This window comes from Sipha flava, unplaced genomic scaffold (assembly GCF_003268045.1).
Source record: "Sipha flava isolate LNK unplaced genomic scaffold, YSA_version1 239_pilon_pilon, whole genome shotgun sequence".
In the NCBI taxonomy this organism is placed as follows: domain Eukaryota; kingdom Metazoa; phylum Arthropoda; class Insecta; order Hemiptera; family Aphididae; genus Sipha; species Sipha flava.
The window spans coordinates 26,318-37,013 of NW_020272883.1; the positions used below are offsets into that span (position 1 = coordinate 26,318).

The window sequence follows — 10,696 nt, forward strand, 5'->3', positions numbered from 1 at the left end:
GATCAAGAGTGATTATTTTTTTCTTTGAAATAATCCATTACACATATATTTAGTTTTTTTTGATAACTTGATTATTTAATAACATAACATACTTACACACTGAAATGATAATTTACCCAAGCATCGAATAGTAAACAGAAGTGGTATTTTTGTAAATTAATTACGGTTTTTTAATTGATTTATTCCAATATGGTTAAGAACTAGTTGGATTCTTAATGTGTGTGTCACTATTTACATTTGATTTTTATTTATACATAATAGTATTATACTAGCTAAATGATAAATCATATATATTTATAATATATATTTGCACCCTCACTGGCAGGTATACAGGGAGGGTTTGTGGAATCACTTTTTCTTGATAAAATAAAAAATGAATAGTTGTGTAATTAGCTTATATCAATCATCTATGAACCCACCAAAAACTACTATGTGAACCCCTACGAAATTTGTTTTGGTGTACGTGCTTGCACCCACATCATATAAATATACAATAATATCTATATATTTTTAAAATATAAAAATATAAAAATGAATAAACTTTTGTCCTCTACTCATTGACTATATGACTGGACCATTTTCGCAATCCAGAACTTGTTGAATGTATCATTAAATTCTTTAGACTCTGAGATATACATTGTTACTACTTATTTTTTCATCCCTTATATATATATATATATATAAATTTTTGTTATGGATTAGTTCATAGGTACATACATGCAATTAATTTAGTTTTGGCTCATAAATATTGAGTTTTTTTTTATTACTAAAATGGTTGCATTATGCATTGTGGGCTACAGATTATATTTACTATTATCATTGATTATGAATACCCCATATTTTTTTAGTATGTATAATATATGAGTAGATAATACATGATTATGGCTCACAAATTATATTTTTACATATCCATATAAAATGAAAAGCTAATTTTATAATAAAATCAAATACTTATGAGCACACATGTCATAATTACAATGATTACTTTTATAATCATCTCATAAATATCATACATCATGTCTGTACCTATACTTATATTTATATATAATATATATTGTTGCAATCATTGATCAAGTAATAAAATAGTAAATATTATAATTTTATAAAAAATTTTAGATCAGTATTTTATACTTGAAATATTCTAAACATTTGTGTATAAAACCTGTGCAGTTTATATTTTATAAGAGGCATGATCAAAAGTAAGTATTAAATTAATTAAAAAAGAAAATTGTATATTTGAAACATTCATAATGACATACCTACATAATTTTAGATCAGTGTCCTTTGTAATTGCAATTTAAGACGTAACATTTTTTCAGAAATCTCTAATTTTAATAAAAGTCCACATTCAATTCTTAAACAAAGCACATTTAAAAAATCATTCGTGAAGGATAACACTTCTACTGATTTTATGATATGCAAAGACCTTCATGTGAAATTTGATTGCTTAGATATATTGTGTAGACGCAGTGTCGTATTCAGATAATTTGCGGTACAGGGTTATTTTTATATAGCTGCATACTGAACCATTGGGGCGATTTTTTATTTTTTATTTTTTTTTAATAATTCTGTTAGTAACAATCATATTACCTATACGAATACTGAACAGTGTAAAAATGCTTTACAAAAATTAATACAAATACATTGCGTACAAAGCGATAATTGACAAAGTAATTTGACCAATAATCAATGTACAATATAGATAAGAACCCCGCGTGATTTTACGTGATAAGGATGACGCTCTTCGAAAGGCGATAGAATATTGAAACTGCTGCAGTAAAACGGTGCCATAACGAAACACGTTACGTGGTATCATATCACTACGCGCACAACGGTTATCGTATTGTTCTTAAAATAGAAGTATAGATCGCCGCGATATTAATGTATTATTTTTGGACAAAAACAGACGATAACGAAACTTTAACCAATTATAATATTGGATGTGTTCATCGTAACCGTGGTTTAATCGTGATTTAATACGTCTATTATATGTAACCAAAAATGGCTAAAAGTCATTCCATATTCCTTGTTGTCTTCTGTAAAATTAATGTGCAATGCACATCGTCTTCGTGATTTGTATTTCCTAAGTTGCGTTTCACGTATATTAAGTAAAGTAAAAATTATAGTTGATATTTTTTTGTAGTACCGTTCATATGACGCTGTATTTACTCGAGTTTATACAATCTACAACGTCTATACTGAGTTTAACGTTACTTGTCTGTTCAAACTGCTGCCTAATAATATAATCGCCTGTCATATTGGCTAATGAACTTCGAAAAGTTCGCCTACTATCAACGAAAAACGATTACAGGTAATAATGTATTCATTTTACCTAAAAATAAACTATTATTACTATTTATTATTTATTAATCTATAATCTAGTATAATATTGTACGGTATACCTTACATTTCTTTAGAAGCAAAAAAGTAAATTGAATTTTCTAAACTTTATTTTGTGTGTGTTTTTATTACACTCTGTCTAAGATATTTAAGTTTCAACCATAGTGTTTTATAATAAAGTTATTAATAATTAATTTTTAAAACTAGATTAGTCGTAATCATTTAATAAGAACAACAATTATTGTTACAATATTTCTCATCCAAGAAATGAGTTTGACATGTTATGTTTTACCAATAAGTTTTCAGTTCAGTCTAGTACCAGTACTATCTTAACAACAACTTTTATACCAAATGAACCGTCAAAAACATTGAAAAAAATGCAAATTAGCCAAAAAAGTTTTGCATTCCTGTATTTTTGATTTCAAAGTTTTTAGTTTATTAGAAGCTATTGGTTATCAACATTGTAAGCTATCAGGTAACTGCGCTAGGAACTAATTTGAATTCTATTTGATAAATTCTATTTATTATATTACAAAAGTAGTAAAACTCATAAAATAATATTTAATAAGTAAAGTCAAATATAAATTATGTTAAAGAAGATGATTCATCCTTTATTGAAGATCAACTGGCACCTAATCGTCAGCCAAATTTAAATAGTAATTTTGAAGACAACCATTTATCATGTTTTCCATTAAAAAATAAAAGTGAACTATTAGCAATGGAATCAACATTACAAAATGAAGAGTTAAATTACACAAACAAATTGGTATGTTGTATTTTTTTTTATAATTCTGGAATAACTGTATATAATTTATAGATTTTATTTTACGCAGGTATCAACATTGAGTTTTATCTCTGAAGGAAAACATATTTCCAAAGTTACTTATTGTATTAAAAATTATATTTTATAATGAGCTCTTCAAGTATTACAGCTGGAAAGGTCAAAAAAATAAAAAATCATTTTTAAAATTTAAAATTTGTAATCATTATAGGTAGGTATCTTTTTATTTTTTCATTTCATGATATTATTATGTCAATAATTTGTACAGGATATTGTTTATATATTTTTTTTTTTTTTTAGGGTTTTCCAGCCTTTAAGACTATCCTGTATAGCAAATTTCCCTCCATCTCCCTCTGTCTTCCACTCCTTATTTTTAGTTTGTTCCTGGATCTACTTATTTTACTTCTCTTTTCACACAGTCTACTAATCTTAGGCATAGTGGTCTTTTTCTTTCCAGTTTCTCTTTAATTATTGTATTTATCATTGAGTTTATCATTGATAAACTGATTATGAAATAGTTTTTAATTAATTGTTATTATTTTAGGGTACTCTTAGTCAAAAATGTCCAGAAAAAAAAGATTGCAGAAATTATATCATCAATAGTATTGTCATGGTTACCACAGGTACCAATAAGGATTACAAAGTAATAACTTAGTCTAATACATTATATATATCTATAATATATATAATTTTTAATAAATCTAAAATCTAAATATTGAAGAAACAATAATATAATATATCGTACATCCATATCAAAACAGTAACAACTCAAAAAGTTGGTTTTTTTAGTTAAACGTGTATTCGGATTCTATAAACAAAATTACATAAATCAAAAAACAGGTTTATCTTTATCTTTATTATTCTCCGTCAGATGGCAATATAAGTACATTTTATTGAATGAATGATACCAAGGTATTACCAACAAAACCGACATTCCTAAAAAAAGTTTTTTTTTGAGTTGTTACTGTTTTGATATAGGTGTGCAATATGACAATATAAATTAATATGTTTTTTACATTAAGTTGTTTATTAAAAAGGTTGTTATAATCATAAATTTATCTTAAGACTTTCTAAATAGGTCATTATTACACAAATTTAATCATTCCTAAATAATGAGATGATTAATACATTATTTTATAAATAAATTTTTTTTATTATTATGAAAAATAAAACAATGCAACTAATTGATTTTAAATGAGATACTTTTTTATGATATTACAAGCATAGATTATTATTTAAGTTTGTATGTGCATATATAAATATTAATTTGATGTTTTATAGAACTATTAAAAAAAAAAAAAAAATTGAATTTATTGTTAGTATAAATGATTAGGTGTAATAAACATTTGAGATTGCTAAAAAATCATGTACTCTACTTTTTATGTTTATTAATTATTATTTAGTACTTAAGGTATACTATATACTTATATATAGTTATATAACCAATATAGCAATATAAATTATAAAGTAATTTCATGTTTTAAGTATTAAAATTGTCTTCATTGTTCTGTTTACAGCAAAGAAAAATCAAAAAAGAGGAGAGAAACTGCAGATTATCATGGTCATTAGTCCGACAACGAAAACAATATAATTGCAGATGATAATAACACTTCCACATAAAATTATTTTATATTTCAATGTAACCCGTCATTGATATTGTGGTAAGCGCGCTGCTTACCTCATACGTATTTTGAAAACCACTTGTTTAGTTATTTCTTGATTTCTTTGATATTATTTTTACTTTTAATTGACACAATTTTAAATGTATTCTTGTTAATTTAATAATTTTATAAATAATTCTTGATATAATATGCAATATCATTAAGAGGAAGCACATCCCCATGTGTTGTCACCACCTGACATGCGTACAAAATGGCAAATTAGCGTTCAGTGATTCAAATGTAGTGAAGTTAGCTTTAATATTAGAGTAAACCGACCTATAGTCAAACTTTAAGAAAAGAACATTATCTGCGTTTTGTTGATCAGTTTTTTCTGATATTTTAATTTTTAATGCGTGTTATGAGTATGTAAAGTATAACATTTTAAAAAACATCATAACTTGATGAAAAATTAAAATGTCAGAAGAAACCGACCAATAAAACACAGATAATGCTCTTCCCTTAAAGTGTGATTATAGATCAGTTTATACTAATATTAAAGCTAACTTCACTACATTTGAAGCACTGAACGCAAATTTGCTATGTTGTACGTATGTCAGATGGAGGCAATACATGTGACGTCTTCTTAATGTCTATAAAGTGAGCATTGTGCCTTACTCCATAGGCAACATGGACCTAGATGAATAATAATATTTATTGTACTATTATATAATATTGCAATATATTATAACTGTGTATTTAAAATAAACATATCTAACAAAAAGAAAATATTTAAGTAAATATTATTTGAAAGATTGTATGAAAAAAAGGTTTTTTTTTTTAAATCATGTAGTTTTTAATTTTTATTGTTTGAAATATTTGTAATCAGAAAAAATGTTTTTAATTATATTTGTAAAATATTTAATAATAAATAATAAATACCAATGATGGGATGTTAAATAGCCATATCAACGACGGGTTAAGTAAAAAAAAAAGAATGGATATACCTTCAAGTAATTTTTTTTTTATATATTATTACTATAATTTATATTATATTTATAAAAATGTATATTGTATTATTATATATGTCACCGGCAATATGGATAATTCAGGTATTTTGCAAAATACCTAGGTATGCAAAATGCAAATTTTTTTTATGCAAAGTACTAAACATTTTATTATATGTTATATTACCATAAGATTCTTATAATAATTATATATTATTACTATTAAATAAATATTTTACTTAAACTACTATTTACTTATTATAAAATATTGTAGAAAAGTGACATTTTGAAGTGCATGAAATGTTATTTTTAAGGCAAATACACTTTATTTTGGTACTTGGAATTACAAACACATTTTAAAAATTCTTGGCCAATTGTTGTGGAATGAATTTTTATGTACTCATATTATTGATCAGATAAAAAACTAGTTTTAGTGGCCAAATTAAAAAAAAAAATGTATAGTTATAAAAATTTTTCTTATATAATAAATATAATTTTGTTTATTTTCATCATATTGCCTGTTTCACGTTTAGCATTATGCATAATACCTAGGCAAAGCTCATATTATGTATATTGCTGGGTGATTTTTGGCATTTTGCAAAATACTGGATTATCCTTATTGCCGTTAGCATATATGTATTATAACAATTTTATAATGAATTACCATACTTTTTTGTTATTATATTAACATTTATTTTTTTTTTAAACATTCATTATTATTAACTATTATAGATTCTTAAATTGGTATTAAAAAAAAGAAAAATGATATGATAAAAATATTGTTATGATACGTAAATTCATTGGATAAAAAACATATACAAAATGTTTAAAATGTGTTTTTTAACATATTTTAATTGAAAGGTTGGTCATTATAAAATTTAAGAAATATTTTTTTGTTTTTTAAGTAATAATGAATAGCTATAGTAAACGTAATAACAATTGTATTGTAATATATACTATTTTTAAGTTTATTTTTAAAAAACGTTTTATAATAAAATACTTTTTATTTTCAACGTTTATTAACTTGTAATTGTTTGATTATTTTAATTTTGAGTCTAAAATAAAGCTTTATTCTGAAATTATTTTGTGACTATTTGAGTATCTTAGAATTATTAAATTAATTTTAATACTTTGAACATACTTGCATTGTGTACATTTATAATTTTAAATAATTTTCAATGATTTTCATTTATTTAATAATTTTAAGAAAATCAAGATAAAAATAAACATAGTTCATAGAATTTTAAATTCTAGAATTTGCTAAATACTTTCTGATTTTTGATCTAACAAATACTTTTTTAATTTTAAATAACTTATGAGCAGGGTTGGGATTTTGATGCAAGTGCATTTGCTTTTTATATGTCCCAACACGTAGGTTCGTAAACATAAAATGTGTTTCAAGTGATACTGATTATTTTAATGTAGATTTTATTTTGCATTTTTTGATAAATTTAACTTAAAATGAATTTTTAGAGCATTTTTCAAGTTCTTAGAGTATTCTTCAGAATCTATCTATACATTTTTAAATATTAGTGTATTTTACTATGTTTTTTGGCGTTTGTTGGCTCAAAACTTACATGTTTATTAAGTAATCTATTAAATTGATAAACCGATAAATACGAGCATATCGGTCAATGTATCTACTTTATAAAAACAGCCAAGAAAAATTTTTCTGTTTACAAGAGTTCAACGATGATCATAACAGTAAGTTATGAAATAAATTAAATTTAAATAAAATGCAAATATGGCAATTGTAGGTAACAAATAAGTACTTATTTTATTATTATTATGTTAAATAAGTACAATTAAATATTTTTGGTAACATGATTTTAATAATATCATTTTTAAACTATAATTAACATAATTCTTAACGCATTTTTATATTCAATTTTTTTAGAGTTTTAAACTCCCAATATTTTGTCTTAAATTTTTAATAATTTATTATTAATAACTTATTAAATTAACTACTAATATATTATTAGTAATATATTTCATATGAAATGAATAGATTAATGTTAATTAATTCAGATAATAGTTCAATCTTCTGAATTATTATTTATTGGTTGGTGTTTCTGTAACAACCAATCAATATCTCGACTGTCATAAAATACACAAAAGTTAAAGTCTTTTGGACGAACTCCTTCGAAAACAGTAACTAAGCTCGGTTTCAAGTTATAAAAGAATAACAACTGTTGCCTCTGTGCGAAATCAATGACTAAAAATTCAATGACCTGGAATTAAAACGTTTTTCAACCATTAATAGTTATCGTATTTATTTAGATGAAAGACGAAAAAACCAAAATAAACTAGCTGAAAACTCTACTAGTATAAGACCTTGGCGGCAGTAAAATCTGCTCCATAAATATGCAAACAATCTATTACCACTGGTAAATTCCGTTTTAAACTGCGTTTAAGGATGATGTTTCTCACGTATTCGACTGATGGAAATATTAAACATCGATCTGGTGTCATCATGAGATAGTTAAGACCACTACGAGTCAACAATTATTATATGTTTATCTATTATGCGGATCGTAAAATATCGTTTAACACATAATTTTATGTATTTTGCTGAGTATAATTAATGGATGGGTAAACGATTATATCCAACTCACTTTATTTATTTTAATTGAAAGTTTAGGCGTTGCAGCATGATATAAAATTGATATCAAATTTAAACCGACGCCAATCAATATTCCTAATTCCATACGCAGAAATAAACAGGCGAAAAACGTTCCTAGACCGGGAATCCGGTCGCTTTCTGGATAATACAAAAAAATAAATAAAAAATTATTAGTAAAATAAAACTGATTATTAAATACATACTATTTCATCATACATTTAGTTGCTTTAAATTTATTTAAATTAAAATCTATTCCTAGTAAAATTGATATATTTTTATTACTTCAGATTACATGAAATTAGTTTTAGGTAATTCGAGTTAATTCTTTACTGTATTTGAAAAATCTTATAGACACAATTTTTTAAATGCCATGTAATAAATATATTTTGTTTACTATAGCTCTTTTTATAAATGGATTATATGATTAATATTAATCAACTATTCAACTTAATGAATACACGCTTTGTATTACTTTTATAATAAATTATGAAATATTTATGGAATCATTATTATATGAATATTATACGTTATACCATATTATTTGTCTATCGTCATTATATTAGCAATTATATTTATGGATCCTTTGATATCTTTAACCCGTTGTAATTATATCACCTAGTCAATGCATTTTAAATATTATTTTTTTTCCAGACGCAACTAGTTACTACATGATTGTAATTTTACTGTAAAGGTTTTTCTATTTATTACATAATTTTCAATTCAAATTTAACGTGTTTGATAAGTCATTAATAATCACGGTAAACCATAATACATGTTTATAGTTTCATTTTTTTAATTAGTTAAATTTTTTTTTTTAATAACTTTTGTTCATTCTAAGACTTAACATTTAATGTTGCATTTAAATTTGATAATTTTTTATTGCTAAATGTTTAACAATCACCGTTTATATACGAATTTTTGCGAAATTAAAAGATAATGAAAGCATCTTTTAAAAAAAAAAAAAATCAAAATAATTGTTACTTTTGGATCGGTATATTGGTTTGACCACACGAATTTCCACCGTGAATATAACTGCAGCAATAGTTATTGCCGCAAGAGTTGATTTTGGTACGTGATATAAGTACGGCGTACAGTACAATAGCGATATAATGACCAATATGCCTGCAAAACAAATGCATCGCGGTCGTGCGATGAGTGTACAACAAAGCGTTAGAAGTTTACAGTGATAAGTGGCGAATATTTGTTTTGTACGACGGTATTCTCACCGGCCATAAAAGTTTCCCATTCGTGTTCGTACGCCGCTAGCTGCGTTCAAGGCACTCCTAGAAAACGAACCCGACCCGGGGAATGCGTGGAAAAATGAATCGCCAACGTTGCACGAACCAATGGCCAATAACTCTTGGGTGGCGTCGACAGGTTTTTACCCAGAGCTAAAGAACAGAACCGGCAGGTGGTGCCGATCATGGTATTCGGTGAAATAGGCATACGGTTTCGGGCCGCGGTACGTTTACTAACAACGTTTTTTTGCAGTTCTTCAATGACCGCCAGCATTGGTAGCACTACGATGCCGGTGCCCAGTTCCGAGACCATTTCAACGAATCCAATTGTTGTGGCATTACCGTTGGTGATACTGAAACGCGGCGGACCGAATTCCGGTGAGCCCGATGGGATGTTGCCTGTCGGCCAGAGAATAAGGAATTCGGTCGGTGATCGATACACACAGCGGTTATAAGGGACCGACGGTTCGCCAGCACAGGGCTTTCACGTACCCACCACTTCGAACGGTACCGGTGCCATTTCGTCGGACGTCACGTCGTGGTCCGTCGCGTTTATGTAGATAAAGCCAACGTGAGTAGTAACCACGATGACTGTCGAGTTTTTCTGAGCGTGCCGATCAACCGCATTATTCGGTTTGTAATCCTTTGGAATTCGGTCGATTCACTATCGTCTTTGGGCCCGATGCGAACCAGGGCTAGTAGTATCTTTAATTGTTAATTTCGGACGAGTAGTAGTCGTAGCCACGTCAAATCGCAATAATATCTATCCGTATTATGTAGGTACGGTGCGCTCACTCTCGGTAAAAGGATCACAACGATACATATTACTGATCCGAGTACAGTGTTACCTATTCGAAAATTGTGCACGTACCTCGTAGATTGATGTTATCATGTCGGACAAGGTAGTTCCCACGGCTTTCACGCCCATTAAGTCCTTCACCTGGGACGCGATGATTAGTATTGCTACTGCCGACGTGTACAGTGGTGTAATAACGGGGGGGGGGGTATGGAGGATAGATCCCCCCCCCCATGAACTGTATTTATATATTGTCTTATACCTATAAATAGTTCAAATAAAAACTTATAAATTATTACGAAACTAAAAAAAA

General features: G+C 26.9%; 1 long non-coding RNA gene and 1 pseudogene across 2 annotated transcripts; one reads left to right on the forward strand and one right to left on the reverse strand.

Annotated features, from left to right (window-relative positions):
• The first annotated feature begins 1,772 nt into the window (after nucleotides 1–1,772).
• Nucleotides 1,773–5,483, forward strand: LOC112683997. 2 transcript variants are annotated; one of them, XR_003148641.1, is made up of 7 exons: nucleotides 1,773–2,087; nucleotides 2,144–2,311; nucleotides 2,640–2,815; nucleotides 2,937–3,106; nucleotides 3,174–3,332; nucleotides 3,666–3,764; nucleotides 4,639–5,483. It is a non-coding gene; the product is annotated as an uncharacterized LOC112683997 (long non-coding RNA). The 2 variants fall into 2 exon arrangements; XR_003148640.1 differs by having other exon boundaries at nucleotides 1,773–2,311.
• A 2,279-nt stretch (nucleotides 5,484–7,762) lies between these two features.
• LOC112684002 overlaps nucleotides 7,763–10,696 on the reverse strand; it is a 17,338-nt pseudogene continuing 14,404 nt past the window's right edge.